The sequence below is a fragment of the Pogona vitticeps genome, chromosome 4, assembly GCF_051106095.1.
Source record: "Pogona vitticeps strain Pit_001003342236 chromosome 4, PviZW2.1, whole genome shotgun sequence".
NCBI classification, from domain to species: Eukaryota; Metazoa; Chordata; class Lepidosauria; order Squamata; family Agamidae; genus Pogona; species Pogona vitticeps.
Genome location: NC_135786.1, coordinates 176,968,652 through 176,989,013, shown reverse-complemented (window position 1 = coordinate 176,989,013; position 20,362 = coordinate 176,968,652).

Genomic DNA, 20,362 nt, shown 5'->3' with positions numbered 1-20,362 from the left:
GCAGGCAGTTCCAGTGTGGGTTCAGTTGAAACATTGCCACTACCCCTGTAGTGACTAATATTCTCAATATATTTTTCAGCTTCTCACTGGCATTTTTACCTCACTCTCATTTCCATTTCAGATCAAAAATGATAATAATTCCCCATGGAAGGATTAGCCAGCGCGCGCGAGTGGCGCGTGCGCGCCATGGAGCCCCGCGCGTTGTTTGCTCCCTCAGCCCCGACGAGGACGCAGGCAGCCTGGGTCTCGCGAGGTTTGAGCGGGACCTCAGGCAATTTAAGGGAGCTGCGTAGCTCAGTCGGGGCCCTTTCGCTTTTGACAGTGGACGGGAGAGAGCGTCGCTGGAGCTTGGGTTTGGGGGAGTGGTGGCTTTTGAGCTCCCTCCCTGAGGGCGAAGGGGTGTTTAGGAGTGTGTATGGGTGTGTGAGTGAGGGGGTGTGTGAGTGTGGGGGTGCGGCTGTGAGGGGGTAGAAGAGCGGCGGGGCGACGGGGAGCGCGTGTCGGGGGTGGCCCCCGCCCACCATTTGGTTGCGAGGTGGATCGGCTGGCCTCCCCTCCGTTACCGGTAGGGTTGCGGGGGGAAGCCGATCATAGAGGGCAGACAGGGCGTTTTGGACTGGAGGCGGACAGTCCCTAGGAAGCCGCGGGGCAGCCGATTCTCCCCTTAGGGGGACGGCGCGGCTCGACCTCCCGCCTATCAGCTGATCGGCGGTTTTGTCCCCGCTGGTTTGGCGGCGGTGCTAGCGGCCGCAGGGAAACAGGGAGCGAGGCCCGGAGGCTGTGGGCCGGGGTCCACTCCCACACGGTGTAAGGGTGGTGTTTGGGGGTGACTGGGGGGCACGGCTTGGCCCAAGTCGGATATAAAGGTTAGGGGGGAGCCTTGTCGCCCCGTCCCTTGCCCACCCACCCACCCTCGCGCGATTTCAGGAAGCGCGAACTGTGTTGTGTGGGGTGGCCGATTAACATTATAGTAGTGACTTAGGAAGTGGCCTGGTCACGACGCGTGGGCACGATTACACAAGTTAACTGGTTCGGTTCTTTCTGGAGAACGTGTAGTGTGTCCTGGTTTCGCTTTTGGGAAGGGCAGTGGGTTTTCTCTGGGAGGCCATTTTGTTGCCCTTGGGAGCGCCGCATGGTGGGTTCGCGGCGGCCATTTTGGGTGTAGGTTTCATTTTCAAAAAAAAAAAAAAAGAGAGAGGAGCGAATTGTTAGAATAGGTAATAGGTAAAGGGTGAAAAATAAATAAGAAGGAAGGAGTTATTAAAGGAATAAATAAGTATCTGAAGAGGGTATTCAAAAAAAAAAAGAGGAAGGAGAAGTAGCTAATATACAGAGAGAGTGGGAAAGGCCGATTGGGGTCTGGCCTGGGAGAACGTTCACAATGCCGCCGAAAAAGGGGGGTGGCATTAAAAAAGGAAAGAGTAGGGCTAAGAAACGAGCTGTTCCTCAATTGTCCCCGCCTCAGTCGTCGTCTGATGAGGAATCATGGGCGATGCTGAAAGAATTGCAAGCAAAAATGGCGAGTTTGGAGGCCAGGAATTCTGAGGGGCAGGTTTCTGGGGGCAATGAGGTTACACCACGCCGTTCTGTTAGGGAGTCAAGGGGACGCCGTAGGGCTGAAATAAGAGCTATGACCATGGATCTAATGAGGCGTTTCGATGCAATTGATCCTGAGCAGGGGCGGAGTCCTGACGTGCTGGAAATGGAGCAGGATTTTGAAACAGCGCCTGTCCGGGCGGGCAGGCGAGAACGAAGGTCCGAGGTACCAGGCGGTCTGGATCCAGGAGAAGGAACGTCTTACGAACAGGACCCTTATGAGGAGCTTCCCTACAGCGGGAGAGGGGCCGTCGCTGCTTCAGGTGAGTCAACAAGAGTGGCGGGTGAGTATGAGGCCTCACACAAGACGATTAGTCAGGCTACACAATGGCCATGGATGGGAGGCGCACTACAGGCAGGCGCAGCACCTAACACATATATAACACCAGGCGCGCCATGGCCGGGCAGTTTCTGGCCCCCTATGGGGCCGCAATGGTTTGGATGGGGTATGCCTATGCAGTCCCCTTTACATAATACACCGGCAGATGAAGGTAAGAGGGCTGTGCTACAACAGCACCCATCGGTGCCGAATACAGGGTACAACACGGTCCCAATGACATCTATGCCGTACTCGGATTACAGTACGCCACTGGGAGATCATTTGACGTCAGCGGTTAAGGAGAAGATTTGGAGAGGCGATTTCATTTATTTTTATGAATTGCTTAACCGGGAATTTGAAGTCAAGGAAATCGATAAGGATGATGAGAAGTTAAAGGAGAAGCATAGGCGTAAAAGGCCGGACAGGAATTGGACCAATTGGGTTACGGGTTTCACCATATACGCAGGTGTGTTGGTAAAAATGCAGCCTTGGAAGGCATCGGCCTTGTTTCAATATTTTGATATTATGCGTAGAGCAAAGGCTGAGTTTGAGGGCCAGGCATGGTTGCGTTACGATGAAGCTTTCAGAATGCGAAGTGCGATTAGACCTGAGTTACGTTGGGATGAGATACACCCAGGACTCTGGTTGCAGCATATGTCGCCGGCTAAAACAAACCTGGGCAATAGATTTGATTGTGGGCATTTGAATCTAAAGTATTCGAGTGGTGCCGGTGCCCGCCAAGGGGCGGGACAGGCGGTTCAACCCCGCCTGCCTTGCTTTGAATTCAATAATAAGGGATCCTGTAATAAAGCCCAGTGTAGGTTTCGCCATGAGTGTATCGGATGTGGAGGAAGGCACCCACGAAGTAACTGTTTTAAAGCAGGGGGTCTACGACAGAACAAGACAGGGGGAGTGCAGAGGAAACCCGATGGAGGGGGTGGAACTCCGGGAAAGGGGTCCCACGCCAATCAGAATTGAAGTGTTACAGGAGGGTTTGGCGGCATATCCCAATAAGGAGGATGCAAGGTACTTGTATTTGGGTTTTAAGTTTGGTTTTAGGATTCCCGCAGCGGGTGTTAGGAAGGCATTTATGGCACGAAACCTGAAGTCTTTGCAAGGTTTGGAGGCAGTAGCGAGGGAAAAAATTGGTAAGGAGGTCAAGGAAGGTAGGGTGCTGGGGCCGTTTCAGGAGCCACCCTTAGTTAATTTGAGGGTGTCGCCATTGGGGATCGTGCCCAAGAAGGCTCCGGGTGAATTTAGGTTGATACACCATTTATCCTTCCCAGAGGGGGAGTCGGTAAATGATGCTATCCCAGGGGAGTTATGCTCAGTCCGCTATACGTCATTTGACGAGGCGGTAAGAATGGTTAGAGACTGTGGAGTGGGTGCTGAACTTGCTAAGGCGGACATGAAATCTGCTTTTCGGATTCTTCCAGTGCATCCGGAGGATTTTAGTTTGTTGGGATTTCAATTTCAGGGCCAATATTATATAGATAGAGCCCTTCCTATGGGGTGTTCTGTTTCATGTTCAACCTTTGAAAAGTTCAGCACGTTTATTGAATGGTGGATTAGGCAGAGGGCTGGATGTAAGGACACAGCTCATTATCTGGACGATTTCCTGTTTTGTGGTAGGGCGAACTCCGGGGGATGTCAAAGGTTGTTGGACACGTTTAGGGAATTGGCGGGCGAGTTGGGTTTACCATTGGCAGAAGAAAAGACGGAAGGGCCAGCTACTCGATTGACGTTTTTGGGGATAGAGGTGGACACAGTTCAGCAGACTTCTAGGCTGCCCCAGGATAAACTGTTAAATATTAGGAAGGTGATTGCCGGTTTGCGGCAGAAAAAGAAGATAACCCTGAAGGAGTTGCAGGAGGTAGTTGGCCATTTGAACTTTGCTTGTAAAGTGATAGCCCCGGGGAGAGCTTTCGTACGGCGGCTTTGCAGCGCCATGTCAGGATTGCGTCGGCCGTTTCACAAGGCGAGGGTTACAAAAGGGATCAGCACAAGGACGGCACTCCCCTCACTAAGTACCAATTTTGGTCGTTAACTGACATGGCGTTGAAAACCATAGGGATCAGGAATATGAGGTTTTGTACACATTCATTTAGAATAGGTGCTGCGTCCACGGCAGCCGCATTGGGTTACGATGCTGGAAAAATTAAGAGATTGGGTCGTTGGTCTTCTAAATGCTTTAAGAAATACATCAGGCAACTACCTAACGTGTAGGCAGATGTCATTTTTGTTTTTCAGATGGAGAGATGCTGGAGGTCCGGAAGAACGTCTTGATTGTTGGCCATATTTATGTATTTTGGGCAGCACGATATGCTGCGTCTACCAGTTGGGGAAGCGATTTAGGGCTTGGCGCCCGTGCATCCATTCGTTGGAAGGGCATGCGTGGCATGCAATGGGTCCAATTCGGAAGAGTGGCCGCTTTTGGTAATACACCTCCAGACATCTTGGTGGTGCATCTTGGGGGCAATGATCTGCCCCGATTGCCTGGAAAGGCTTTGATATTGGATATTTTAAGGGACCTGTGCAGACTGCACGCACTATACCCAGCCATGCGGATAGTTTGGTCATCAATCATACCGCGATTAATTTGGCGTGGGGCGCGTGATATGTTTAAGGTTTATAAGGCTAGTCGCCGGGTCAATAAGGAAATTTGTAGAGGTGTCAGCAAATGCGGCCTCGGGTCTGTGATTGATCATCACAGAATCCAAATATCCAATTTGGAACATTTTCGTAAGGATGGTGTACACCTGTCTGATGCAGGTCTGGACATCTTTTTGGAGGATATCAGAGGGGGCCTGCTTGTGGAACTCGGTGTTCCTAGTGGGTACATGGGACATAGACAAGGCTAGTCCTCATGTGTTGGCGGGTAGTGCGGGAATAACTGATTGTCACGGTGTCTCCCTTTGGTAATTTACATAAAATAAACAGTGCTCCAGTCCTGACGGCACTGAGGATCGTGCGGTCACAGGGCCGAAGGTGACTGAGACGCTTGACCCCTTACGGACCAAAAGGTTATCAAATGCGATGGCTGGAGGTCCGGGGGGTTAGTGAAGGCCTTATAGGTTCCTCCTGTCGTGGGACAGCGGGAACCTGGGGTCTGGGACTCGCCCATTGACTTATAAGGAAGGATTTGGCGTTATTTCCCCGCACTACCGCAGGCCCCCTCAAGTTTGGTATTGGTTTAATCAAGCAATTTAATTTGGTTAATAAAGTGTGGCCCATATTTAAATCCAATAATGGTTGTCTCGCGTCTTCATTTTCGGGGCTTGGGGAGCAATAGCCAGCGCGCGCGAGTGGCGCGTGCGCGCCATGGAGCCCCGCGCGTTGTTTGCTCCCTCAGCCCCGACGAGGACGCAGGCAGCCTGGGTCTCGCGAGGTTTGAGCGGGACCTCAGGCAATTTAAGGGAGCTGCGTAGCTCAGTCGGGGCCCTTTCGCTTTTGACACCCTCCCGCCCGCCCGATTTCTAGTGTGCTTTCGGGTCGCCTATTTTTGGGGCCGGATAGGAATTTTTGACCTTCTTCCTGATTGGCAGTTGGAAGGGGGGATTTTTCGCCTATCCCACACTGGAATAGGGTTGTTTAAGGGGAGTTTTTGGTAAGGTTTGTTATCGGTCACACGGGCGGGTAGTGCGGGAATAACTGATTGTCACGGTGTCTCCCTTTGGTAATTTACATAAAATAAACAGTGCTCCAGTCCTGACGGCACTGAGGATCGTGCGGTCACAGGGCCGAAGGTGACTGAGACGCTTGACCCCTTACGGACCAAAAGGTTATCAAATGCGATGGCTGGAGGTCCGGGGGGTTAGTGAAGGCCTTATAGGTTCCTCCTGTCGTGGGACAGCGGGAACCTGGGGTCTGGGACTCGCCCATTGACTTATAAGGAAGGATTTGGCGTTATTTCCCCGCACTACCGCAGGCCCCCTCAAGTTTGGTATTGGTTTAATCAAGCAATTTAATTTGGTTAATAAAGTGTGGCCCATATTTAAATCCAATAATGGTTGTCTCGCGTCTTCATTTTCGGGGCTTGGGGAGCAAATAGCCAATCCTAATTCTGTCCACATTTTTTCTAAATGTTGAGATAGTTCAGATGGCTAAGTATCAGAGTAGAAAAGAGGAAGCAACTAGTACAGAATAAGGGATTTGGAGATGGGAGTAAACAGAGAGCGACATAATAAATGCAGAGGAAGTGTTAAATCATTTGTTTTAACAGGCAGTAGGACTGGGCTGAATGAGGGATTAAAGAGCCCAGTGTAGAAAGAAGTTGGGTGGGGGAACAAGAGAGATAGACTGCTGAGGTAGGAGAGAATGAATGGGTTTCCCAGGCAAAGAAGTCTGAAGTTGTCTGTGTAGGGGACACTTTAACCATGGAAAGAAGGAATTGAATATACCATCACATACCCATTTCAACACAGTGGTTAAAACGCTGTACTGCAGCTAAAACTGTGCTCACGACCTGGGGTTCAAATCCCAGGTAGCCGGCTCAAGGTTGACTCAGCCTTCCATCCTTCCGAGGTCGGTAAAATGAGTACCCAGCTTGCTGGGGGGGGCAATGTGTAGCCTGTATAATTAAAATTGTAAACCGCCCGGAGAGTGCTTGTAGCGCTATGGGGCGGTATATAAGTCCAAAAAAAAAAAAAATTGGCAAACTTGGCTATGGGCTGAGAGAACACCGGCCAAGGGGGGGGGGGGGGCTGAGAAAATTGAGCAGGAAAAAAGTGGGATTGGGGAAAAAAGAGAGGGCACTGTGTTGGGAGTGGAACCCGTGGGTTTTTAACAATGGGGGAGTCCTAACATGAGGATTGGGGTGTGCAGAGAAAAAAAGACCAGAGAGGAGAAAAATTGGGGAAGAAGTAGAGAGCGAGAGAACACTGGAATGGGTTGGGTGGAACCAATGAATTTCAAACCTGGGAAACTCCAGGTATTTTCTGTGGTATGTAGTGACAAAACCCCTGTTGCTTAGCATAATAAATCACACCAGGGTAGGCTCACTGAATCAGTGATGATTTAATGAGTCAAATCCATTTATTCAAATGCACTTACTCTAACTACAATTTACAGTTCTAAATTAGAGTCAGGCTATTTGAATCAATGAAATAATTTATTCACGAATCCTCGCTGATTCAGTGGCCTTACTCTGGTGTGACTTCAGCCAGTAATTCAACTAATATAATATTGCACACAGTGCCTAATCCAGAAAGCTAAAACTAAATAGGCAAAAGAAAAAAAAAACATATCCCCCAAAAATATAGGGATACTAGTTACAAGACCTCGTAGATTGTCATTGTGCTCGAAGACAGCATGAGACTGTCCTTAAACTTCTGTACAGTACCCATAGGTCTCACTTACAGCAGCCTTTCACACCGTTCTCACCTGGGCATCCTAGGCTACTTCATTCCATGTCTCTCATTTGGGGATGAATTCTTAGTCTACATTCAAGCCCTATATACACTCTCAAATGGCATTACACTGTCTCTCTGCACCAATGCACTTCTAGTACTGTCCCCAAACAGCATATTTTCAAGATTCCATTATGGTGAGCAGGGCAACGCAGCTTGGAAACAGTAAGCTTCTTGTTGCTGGTCTCTCTTTTTTATCAAAACCTTGGTCATGATATAATTGTGGTATTTTAGACTAGCAATCTGGAGAAACATCTTAAACTGAGTAAGCATCAGGTCATAATAATAGCAGAGTACCTCCATGGGCAATACAATACCCATTTCAGAGTTCAGGATAATACTCTTTTCATGTATCTGTAGGTTTTAAAGCCACATTCATGGAAGCAGCTTGTTCCTTTAATTGTTTGGGAAAGAAGGGAATACTGGAATGATAAAATGCAACAGAGTAGTAGAATATATTCCCAGGGACATAGAGCATGCAGCTTATGTGTGCCCAGTTAGGGGCATGATACCCAACCATCATTTAAAGTTTTATTCCATTAGTGGACTATAATTAACTGAGTCCTCCACAATGACAAGAAGGAAGTTTTTAAAGGCAATGAACATATTGCCTATCTGTTTCTTTCATTCCAAAGACCATACAGTCAGATTTGACAAAAAGACACTGAAAAATAGACACATGATATGTCTGAAAATTGGCAGAAACATGTTTTTGTCAATAAAACAGAAGCAGTCTGATGTGTTGCTTGTTATTATTGTCTTTTGCTCTTTGAGCACAGCAAGAATCCTTTCACTTATGAAAATACTTCAGACTTAAATAAGGTCGCAATTTCATTAGCACTTGAAAAAAATACAATACACCAGATAAGTCAAGACAGAAAACTATAAATAAATGTACTCTGTTCTACAGCACCAGTATTTTCTGGAAGCACAATGACCCTTCCTGTTCCTTGCCATTAGCAATTGTTAAAGACAGGATATGCAAGGTGTTGGAATAAATTAATAGAATGGTTATGACAACAAAGAACCTTAGAAAGAAGCTATGCAAACTTTACTAAGATTATTTTGCCATATCGGTTCTTTTTCTTATCATCCCCACCCATAGTCACCCCAGTTACTAGTCCTGTGTTTGCATGTCTTCTAGTTCCCTGAATAGTTTATTTCCTATGAAAGGAAAGTATATTTCTTTCTTTTGCTTTCAGATTATTTTGTGGCTTTACAACAGAGAACCTCAGAAATACAATACTTTCACGTTTCTGAAAGAGAGGATAAAGAAACTATGAAGAGACTGAGAAATTGGGGGAACATGGATTGGGGAAACTTTCTGGAAAATTAAGGCTAGGAATGGCTGTCTGGGAGAAAGGAGTGAGGCAGCTTTTGCTCACAAGGGAATGGAAGCACCACCTGTGATTTAGCTGTTGGGCTAACACTATGAGGTCACATCAGCTTGTTTCCTGGCACTGTGTTAATTGGAGAATAAATTCAGGTATGATGAAAGAAGAGGACAGAAACTGTTCTTGTCTCCATTGAGGAGGTTTGACTTTTCCCATCTTAAAAAGTCTGGGACAGTGATTCCCAACCTTGGGTTGCCAGATATTCTTGGATTACAATTCCCAGAAATCCTGGCTAACACAGCTAATGGTGAAGGCTTCTGGGAAGTTTACTCCAAGAACATCTGGGGACTCTAGGTTGGGAACTACTGCCCTAGACATCTAATCATTGATGGTCCCACTCATCCTGCCAATGGCGTCCAGAGCTCTGTTGTCCTCTTGCTCGCCATCCCGCCCCCTGCCTGTCAGTCAAGCATGAAGACAGTGGAGCTCTGGGCACCACTGACAGGATGAATACAAATATCCCCATCTCTATTCAGGATGCATCCTGTGCATGATCTGATACTAAGTTGAAAGTATGCTAATGTGTAAATACTAGGTAGTCTATTTAGCTCTGTTATTTTCTTGCGTGTTTGCTCTATGTTGCTCCTCCTTTAGAATGGTATTGAACATTTTCTCCAGAATACATTAGATGCTCTTTTTGAAACCTTTTGAAACCTTTGCCTTTTGCCTTGTTCAAAATCTTGAACAAAATGTCAAAAACCCTCCCCATTTAATTCTCTGCAATTTTGGGTAAAGAGAGTTTGTGATACTTAAAACCAGGCCATGCCTTGACCAAGCAACTGGTAGCCTATGTTTTGTGGATTTGGTGACAGTTCTACCTTGCAGGGTTGGCATGATAGTCAAAGCGTAAATACTTGATGTTTTTTGTAATTCCCTGCAAGCTCTGTTGAATCAGGTTAGACTAGAGTGTTGGGAGATTGCCAGGAAAGGTAAATTTCCCCAGCCAACACCACACTTAATTTTTCTGGCCTCACCCATTCCAGCAGCAGCTCAATGTTTGGAGTGAATCTTTAAAAAGGCCTGGAAACTGGAGTTACCTTAATTAATTAATTAATTAATTAATTAATTAATTAATTAATTAATTAATTAATTAATTAATTAATTAATTAATTAATTAATTAATTAATTAATTAATTAATTATTGTAATTGTATTGTGATAAGATTGGTACAACAGACACCAGTGCTCTACTAATATTGAACAAGATCATCCCTAGCAAAAAAACAAAAACAAAACAAAAAAACAGTGATTTCATAGCTTGAATGAATGACTTTCTGATTTTTTAAAAAAAAATCTAATTTTTTTATACCAGAAATAGAAACTCTTTCTAAAATTTGTTTGGACAGGTAGGGGTTAAAAAGTTCTTTTTCAGACAGTCGTTTAATTTGATCTTGACTGGCAGGATCAAAATTTCAGATCTTCCTTCCTGGCTCTCCAGCTGAAACAATATTTATGTTTAGAATGTTCCCACTGATAACCAATCTATTAAAAAGTCATGAAATGGCTTTTTTTCAGAGCCAGTATAACAGCCCCGATACACAGATTCTTTCCAAATTAAAAAAAAGAGGCTGGGACTACTTTCACATTAAGCAAGTTTGGCCTTTTCAATGTATTTGATCAGTTTTAAATCTGCAGGCAAAAAAAGACCATCGCTGTCTGCATGAGGTTGAGTGGGAAAAAAAGTCTTACTTTTAAAAACTTGTAACTTGAAAACCATTTCCTGAAACTTCCCAAAATTTGTACAGAGCAAGAGCAGATAATCTGCAACATCTATCCCAAATTTAGTGCTGATCTGAGGTCCAGTTTCAAAATTTCATGTTTTGTTTGTTTGTTAGTTTTGAGTGTCCATCTTTTTGAGCTGCCTTGTGGAATATTGATTTGCTCTCTTGCACAATATCTATTGCTGTACTTTTGTGCACCAATAATAAGATAGAAAATATGTACATTTTCATATCAGTAATAATTTTTATATACTATGCAGTCTACTGTAAGAAAATAACATTGTTAGAAGACTGGATGTGACAGCCCTGTATAACAAATTCATGACTTTGTTAATTGATATTTATGTCCTTTGAGCAAAATGTCATAATATATCACTGTGGTGTCTTATTATTTAAAGAATAATCCCCATAGATCTCTAACTCATAATTGTTCACCTGCAGTATGTGTTCAGTTTAACTTGCTTTTTTAAAATAAAGGAATGAATTAAAACCTGCTCAGATAATTTGCCTGTCATCTTTATTTCTGTACTGACCCATTTCCAGTATTCTTTTTGAAGTGAAGGGGAACAATGGATTGTTTTGGGGAGAAAAGGGAAAAGATAATTAGCTTTTCTTCATATAGAGAATACCTCTTAATGTCTTCAGGGTTGTAGAGCTACTCTATAGTACAAAAATATTAGGCCTTTTCCCTTTGTGACAGAATAAAGGCAGCAGTGCTAAATTACAGGCTTAAGTTTGATATAGCTTTGGGAGCCCTTGATCCCCACTTCTCTTTATCTGAGATTTGATTCTTGGACCCATTTATTTCTTAATATGGAAGGTTAAAATTTACTCCTGGTGACAGATAACTAGGGAGGAAGAATAAAAACAAGAGTGTGTTGTCTGTAGAACTAGTGTATGTGTATAAGAAAAAGGGAGACAGTCATGGGAAGGAGGCAACATATTGGCCACAAATACTTGAAGAGAGCACCTCCAAATCTCAACTGAGTGAAAAAGTGTACAATATTCCCTGTATGTGGGAATCCTGCATGTAGGAGGACATGATGTTGTGAGAGCAAATTATTATTAATTATTATGACAACCCTGTGGCCGAGGTACACCATTTTTGTGTTCCATTCCTGGTACATTATCATTGAAAATCTGTCTCTCCTCTCTATATACTGTGTTATAGTGCTTTGGCATTGGACTTAAACTGCACCATCTGAGTTTTTAAATCAAACATTTCTGAGTAAGGTATGTAATAATTGTGCAGAATGTTACATTTGTCTCATACTTCTTGAGATTTTCTTCATCTTTTGAAATTTAAGATTGCTGTGGGAATAAACAGGTAAATGATCTGGAGAAAGGTAGAAGATAGGGACGTGGTGGCACTGCGGGCTAAACCACAGAAGCCTCTGTGCTGCAGGGTCAGAAGACCAGCAGTCGTAAGATCGAATACACGTGATGGAGTGAGCTACCATCGCTTTGTCCCAGCTCTTCGCCAGCCTAGCAGTTCAAAACCATGCAAATGCGAGTAGATAAATAGCTACCACCTCAGTGGGAAGGTAAAATGGTGTTCCCTAGTCACGCTGGCCACATGACAATGGACACTGTCTTCGGACAAGCACTGGCTCTATGGCTTGAAAATGGGATGAGCACCACCCCCTAGAGTTGGACACGACTGGACTAAAAATGTCAAGGAGAACCTTTACCTTTTTAAAGGTAGAAGATATGAATCAGCTTTGCTGACATGTAGTTTTATAGATGAGAGTTTTGCTCTTCATTTATGCAAGTGGAAATTACTTGATGAGATGTTTGCTCCGTGATTATCTCTATATAATTTATAAGCACAATTTAAATAAATGCAATTGAAAATTGTTTGCCAGTGGTAAAAAGCTCTCTTTATATGTAATTAAGTGTATAGACACTTAGTTCTTCTTTCTTTCTTTTTCTTTCTCACTTTCTTTTTTTTTAGTACAGTGTAAATCATTATGAAAATAAATATCCTGGAGAATAGGAGCAAAGATTGGACTTTTTAAAAGAACTTTAGCACCTAACATGATTTTGAAAAATAGGATTGCTAATGCTTGGAAACCACTGAGATTTTTTTAAAAAACAGTAATAATTGGGAACTATAAAGACAAGAGAATAGACAGATGATTTTAGAGCTTCTTGTGGCTCATTTTCCCAGAAGTTTTGAAGCAAAGACTGTAATTTTTACAATTACAGTAAGCTATTTTTTAAAGGAATGTGAATATCTATCACTGTAATATTTTGGGCCCTCTCTAATACGTTCCTGATAAATGAAGCAATTCATGATGAAGTTGCAAGGGGCATGAGATTAGAATACAGAAAGTACCATTGTCACTGCACCGGCTTTAATCTCACACTCTAGGTTCCCAGAGAGCTTCTGCTCTTTGAAGGCAAAAAGGAAGAGATTTTTATCAGTGTGGCATCTGAAAGGATTGATTCCCCTTCTTCCCATACCCACCCTCACTCTCAAAGAAGCATTCATGGAAACAATTATCAAGTGAAGAGACATTGACCTTCTGTTCCTTTACCATGTCACTACTATTCAGTCAACAAGTGTCTAAGCACCATAGAATGTTGTTTACGACAGTCTTCAAAGACTGAGTTACAATGTGCCCAAAAAGCCAGAAGATGGTATAAAATTCTGGTTTACAGCCACCCTTTTCAGGGTTTTCAAAGTAGAAAGTACTCAGAAGTGGTTTACCATTCTCTTCTTCTGGGGGTGCCCTGGAACTGTACCACTTGCCCAAGATCACACAGGCTGGCTCTTCTGAGATGCGCAGTGGAGAATTGAACTCCCAACTGCTGGCTCTGCAGTCAAATAATTGATCGCTGAGCTATCCAGACATGACATAAAGATAGTCAATGACTAGTCAGGTCAATAACTGTTAAATATTAATAGTAATGCCCTAAAACCTTATGTAAATAACTCTGATAAGATAAAATATGTTGAACTTTTTGAGTAATGTAAAATGCAATTTCAAAATAAGAATTCAATGCTTAGGCCTAAATCCAGTGTTTGTCTCTAATAAGACAGAGCCGTTGAATTAATGAAAATGATTTAAGTGTCAATTCATCAACTTCCTGTTGTGTTCATAGGTCTACTTTAGTTGGGACTAAGAACTGGATTGTAGACTCAGATAGGAACAATGAGGCAGAATGCACAATTTGTATTTGAACCAACAAACTGTTACATGGAAGGTTTGTTTTATTGAGGCTATATAAGAGTGATGCTGCTGACATTTTTTTCATTGGACGTGGCTCTTTATGTTTTTTTTTAAACATAGTGTGTGACCCTTTATGAAAATTTCCAGCTTTCCTGATGGAACTTTAATATTTATTCATTAAACAAGTCTTTCACTAAAACCCACTGTACAATTTTGTTGTTCTGATTTAATGTATGTGCAACAACTACATCAATGCAAGCCTGCATAGTAATTATTTAAAAACAGAAAAAAATTAAGAACATGATCACAAATCATATCTCCAGTAGTACTTAGCACTTATATAAAAATTCATGAATATACCATAAATGAGTTTCAATGAATACAGAATAAGGCTTGTATGTATTTTGAAAAAGTTGATGAACCTGTCAGGAATATTGCAAAAATATTCATGGTGTAGAAATTTATCGCTTCTATCAGTAGTTCATAAATACTGTACTTAAAACTTGGCTTCTAACAAAGTTGGTGGAAAATGCCTCAGAGATATGTTGCATCATAGTGGTTATATGAGTTGTGTAATATGTTTTCAAAGCTGTAATACTATTATCTGGTATATGTGTTTAATCGCCATCAATATCAGTAGGACTTAAGGCTGAGTGTAGTGCTGCATGCAGCTTATTTGAGAGCAGAGCTGATTCTACCTAGATGCTAAGGTGGAGGTGTTGCCATCTATGAATTTATTTATTTATTTATTTATTTATTTATTTATTTATTTATTTATTTATTTATTTATTTATTTGATTTATACCCCGCCTATCTGGTCTACTCAACCACTCTAGGTGGCTTCCAGTATAGGATAAAACAATAAAACACAAGAATATTACAAAATCATTTGATACAATTACAATAACATAGAATGAGAATAAAATAAGAAGGAATAGAAAAGAAATCAGGTATTAACTGGAGGGAAGGCCTGGATGTACAACCATATTTTTAATTGGGTTTTAAAGATTCCCAGCGTAGGGGGCTGCATGAATCTCTGAAGGGAGGTTGTTCCAGAGGCGAGGAGCCACCACCGAGAAGGCCCGGTTTCATGTCTTTTCCTTCCGGGCCTCTCTCAGCATCAGGCTCCTCAGCCTCACCTCCTGACTCGCGTGGGTGATCCGGGTAGACCTTGGTGGGAGCAAGCATTCCACCAAATATCAAGGTCCTAAACCGTTTAGGGCCTTGTAAGTAAGCATTAAGACTTTGAAGTCGACGTGGAAACGAATGGGCAGCCAATGCAATGCAGCCAGAGTTGGAGAAATACGTTTGTATTTTCTCACTCCAGTGAGGAGTCTGGCCGCCGCATTCCACACCACCTTAAGTTTCTGCATCAGCCTCAAAGGCAGCCCCACATAAAGCACATTACAGTGGTCTAATCTTGTGATTACGAGCGCATGCACCAAGGTAGTGAGTGCCCCCGTGTTGAGATAGGGCCGCAGCTGGGCGATCCGCCAGAGGTGGAAAAAGGCGGTGCGGACTACCGACGCCACTTGTGTTTCCATGGTGAGTATCAGGTCTAGATGTACCCCCAGGCTGTGGACTCCACTCTTCGTGGCCAAGGTCACCCCCCCCAAATGTGAGAGAGTCACCCAAGCCACCAACCACGGGGCCACCCACCCTCAGAACCTCCGTCTTGTCCGGATTCAGCCTCAGCCCATTTTCCTGCATCCATTTCAGTACGGCCCCCAGGCAGCGCTGTAGGGTCAGGACGGCATCACCTGAAGGCTGGTAACTCCAATGTTGAGGAAGTGTGAAATAAGCTCTGTGTTTTATTATGAAATTTACAGAAGCTATCCAAGCTGCTCAACCCTTTCCCTTAAATAGGGTTGACATATTGGGTAGCTCTTTGAAGTTCTGGATAAAAACACAACGGGGATTCACCACCCTATGACACTGGAATCACTAGGCTCTACTGGTAGCAATCTTCTAGTTATATGAGTCCTGAGTCTTCAGGTGATCCCCAGTTTTGTGTGTCTTATCTGTGATCACATGGCACCTCTAAGCTAACTTGCTGCTGTCAAGTGTGGTTCAAGATCTTACCCCATTGTTGAAGCTGAAGTGAGATTCAGTGGCTTCCACTGTTGAGGTGCCTGGAATAAGGAGAGTGCTATCTTTGGGGTGTGGGGGTAGGCCACAAAATGTCTTGTGCCCACTTTGTCCAGGAAGATCCAACTATATAAACTATCAGTTTGGACTGAACCTCTTAGCAAACAGGTTGTTGACATATGCAGCTTCCATTAAACAACTGTTGAACAAACAAACAACAGAAGACATGAATAAGCCATTTACAATGTTCTTTTATTAACTGGCTGGCTGTTTCATTAAGTGGGGTACCTAGGTGTTGAACCAGAGGTTTGTAGCTTTTGATTGATGGCTCAGCCTTTGTGGCCTTGGTCAAACTGCACAGTCCCAGAGGGCCTCTTCTAAGTACTCTGTACCCAGAAAATGCAGGAAAAGGATAATTGACTTGACAGCACACATCTTTTGCAAATTTTCCAGTTGTTCACTGTATATTCATCAAACACTATCTGAGGGCATTTACTATTACTTGCATCTTAAGTTAATATTTAATATTCAGTGGGCAAACCCATTTTGTGCTGGTGTAAGCTGGACGAGGTGCCAAAAGAATTTAATTTAAATTCATTAAAAGCTTCCTATCCCTCCACCGTTTAGGGTTCAAGGTTCTCTGGGTCTCCCTTTTGCCCCCTTTAGAGCCTCAGGAAGGGAAAAGCCTTTAGCAGCAAAATAAATAAATAAATAAATAAATAAATAAATAAATAAATAAATAAATAAATAAATAAATAAATAAATAACCTCTCCAATCATTGCCAGGAGGCTTGATTCTGGCAGTGGTGATCCAACAATGATTTTCTTACTATTAAAGATTTCCTCCCCGATGTTCAAAGGCTTCCCCAGGACAAAAGAGATGCTGATAGCCCATCCTGACCAGAATCCTATTGCTTATCTATGTGGACCTAAGTGCAACAGTGTAAATCACAGCAGTGAGATGCTGCTAGGTAAGGAATCCCTACTTGTAGTCCTTCTCTCATGCCAGTTTTGTGAGTTGTTAGGCAACAAAACATACAAATAGGGATGGCATAACATCAGTACAAATGTTGTTGTAGTTAAGCCAGCATACACAAACAACAGTATCCTGCCATTATTTAGAAGAAGAAGGCGTGTCTCCATAGGAGCAAAGATAGTCCAAAAAGGACAGGTGGTGCCAGGAGAAACCAGAACTTCTATATGTTACTTATTTGAAGTACAGGTCCCAGAATTTATCAACCTGCATGCTCATTACATTGCTGGCAGGGGAACTACTGTATAAGGGTTATAGCCCACAAAAGTAGCTTATGCAAGCTCTTGGTCTAATGTGGCTGCTGTGTATTTTGCCTGTTGTTCACATGCTTAACCATCAAACACCAGGTTGTGTTGTTTCTAAGGACATTTTGTTGCAGAACTAAACCCACAATGTAGGCACTGGACAATGCTGTCACCTCAACAATTGTAAACATTTTAACTATGCAAAAAGTTTTAACCCACCCACCATTTGCTGGATTAAAACAAAACCCAGCGGGGATACGAATTGTCCCAGCAAGTTTGTTCCATTTAGGCAATTGGAAATCATTTGTTTGTTTGCTTCTACCAATGTTCAAAAAAAAAGAAAGAAAGAAAGAGAAGCATTTTTAGGAATCTTGTATATCCTGTTTATCTGCTTACATAAAAATGGATCAATAAAATCAACATGACTATTCTAGATTGCACTAGTTGTCATAATCAGGTTCTGACACATCCATATCACATGCTTCTCAAGCCAGATGGAGGGGAAGGGAATTGACAGAGCATGCACATTGGTTTATATGATGCTTATTTCAGGATGTGAGAAATGGTAGCATGACACACATTTCTGCTGCTGCAGTGATTGAAACATATTGGGATTTGTTTATTGCATATGGTTTGCCTGAAGAGACCATTTGGGGTAAAGAGCCTTTTGTTTGTTTGTGCAGAATTTCCACTTATCCTTGAGGGGAAAAGAATGAGTAAAATACACTAGATCAGGTACTTATTTACCAGCATTAAATGGGCTCACAGAATGGTTTTGCAAAGTGCTAAAAAGACGTTATAGACTGTAAAGGAAGCAAAACCCTGAAACATACCACTTCCATTTTTATTTTAGCATAAAACCTTGTGTCTGCCTATAGGCCACAACATGCAACCTTTTCATTGAGTTGTTTCTTTAAATTGTAATGGGCTTGTTTTATGCTCAAAAGCTTAATAGCAGCAAAACAGAGCATGGAAAATGTAAGCTCCTACCACAGGCCCGCAGGAACACTTTTAGCTTTGATTGTTTGCTACTCACCCTATATACTCATACTAGTGACCATTAGAAGTGCACTATAAACATTTTAAAAAGTGCCATTGTGGTACAAGAGGTGTAGGAGGATTCTCGGGGACCTTTCTTTCTTTCTTTCTTTCTTTCTTTCTTTCTTTCTTTCTTTCTTTCTTTCTTTCTTTCTTTCTTTCTTTCTTTCTTTCTTTCTTTCTTTCTTTCTTTCTTTCTTTCTTTCTTTCTTTCTTTCTTTCTTTCTTTCTTTCTTTCTTTCTTTCTTTCTTTCTTTCTTTCTTTCTTTCTTTCTTTCTTTCTTTCTTTCTTTCTTTCTTTCTTTCTTTCTTTCTTTCTTTCTTTCTTTCTTTCTTTCTTTCTTTCTTTCTTTCTTTCTTTAGCCAGCCAGCCAGCCAGCCAGCCAGCCAGCCAGCCAGCCAGCCAGCCAGCCAGCCAGCCAGCCAGCCAGCCAGCCAGCCAGCCAGCCCGCCCAACCAGTGACAGAGCCACTACTCTGGACAGTAAATAAATCACAATAATACAAAGTACACATTAGGCACAACTGAAAATTCACATAAACAGCAAGCAAGAAACATAATATCTAAAAATAAAATAACTAGTAAGGAACAGTAACCATAAATATCAAATGCAATAATATTAGGTGGCAAAAATCCTTGTCCCTCTTAGCATCATGGTGACCAGATGGAGGACTAAGTGGATATAAACATCTTTAAGCAAGACATGTTTCTGATGGGGAGACCACTGTTGAGAAACATCCCTGACAACTTCTAGCCTGATTCTCCCTTGACAGTCATTGAGAGACTTTTTTACTGAAGCCTCCTTGAGATGACAGTAAGCATATGGTGGCAGGTGAGCAGGATCACACTGGCTGCTCAAACTTGCTATACTGTACATACTAATCTCAGATGCCAATGGATCTGGTATATATACTGGTGTATCTTCAGGGTTTCTATCTGTGCAGAGAAGTCTCTATGTGGACCTCCTTGCATAAGTGTACAATTTAAACTATGTTTTAGATCTTGCCTGGAAGTATCTAAGTCGGGGGTGGGTGGGACATCCCATTGCCATTGATATGCACATCCATTATCCCCTGACAGAGCACACAGTGGTTCAGATGAAAATTGCACCATCCAAAGCAACTAGTGCAACAAGCAGGCAAAGTAGGCAGATGAGGGTGTGAAAGCAAAGTGCATGCTTTATTTTTTTTTTCTCTTAGATTAATTTCTGTGACCCACAGTCAGAGGCAAACGGATCCACCAGCACACACCAGCACTGGAGTTCCTGGAAGAAGCGCTGCTGCTCCCGTCTTTATACTTCTCTTCAGTCTTGCCCTTAACTGTAAGGTACATTTGGTAGCATTATAATTACACCACAGAGCTGGCAAGGAAAACCTATTACCTTCATTGGGATGTTTGGATCTGACAAGTGTGGTTCCATAATCTTCCTTTACTCACCTTTATGCCTAAGTAATTGCAGCTTTTGCATATGAGGCATTTGGGAAAGAAATTCAGTCATTTTTCTTTAAAAAAGGGAAGTTTATACTTCCATTTTTATTTTAACATAAAACCTAGTGCTGCCTGTAGGCCACAATATGCAACCTTGTCATTGAGTTGTTTCTTTAAACTTTAATGACCTTGTCATATGCTTAAAAGCATAATAGCAACAGAATGTCAGCCATTAGAAAAAACATTCTTCATTTTTCAGGCTGTATATATGAGTTTCAGGCAATCACACATACACTACAGAATGTCCATGCACAATTTCCAAATGTACGTGTCCTTCTGTTTCCAAAGAGGCAGCTGTGCTAGTCTGTCTCAGCATGTTGACAAACTCAGAAAAGGTTCCGGCCACAGGAAGGATGTTGCAACATCCTTGAACTGTGGAACCAGCTTTGCCCTTTGCCCAGTTCCGGAGGACGCAAGCCAGGTCTGGCCACGTGACAAAAAGGGAGGGGGCTAGCGTTTTCTTAAGGGAACGCTAGCCCCTGAAGCGTCCTCCTTCTCATTTGAGTACCCGCCCGCCCACCCTCTTTCTAGTGTGATTTATGGTCGCCTCTATCCTGATTGGCTATTGGATGGAGGGATTTTTCACCTATCCCACACTAGAGAAGGGTTGTTGCCATTTGATTGGAGGTTATTCTCGGTCACACTGGCGGGTAGTGTGGGGAAAAAACTGGTTGTCTCAGTGTGTCCCTTTGATAATTATGGTAAGCCAACAGCGCATCCGACCTCCTGGCTCTGCGGATCGTGCAATTATAGGGCCAGCGGCGGGAAGATGCGCTGGGCCACTTTCGGACCAACAGTCATCAAATAAAGATGGCTCGAGGTCTGGAGTGTTTAATAGAGGCCGGCCGGGTTCCTGC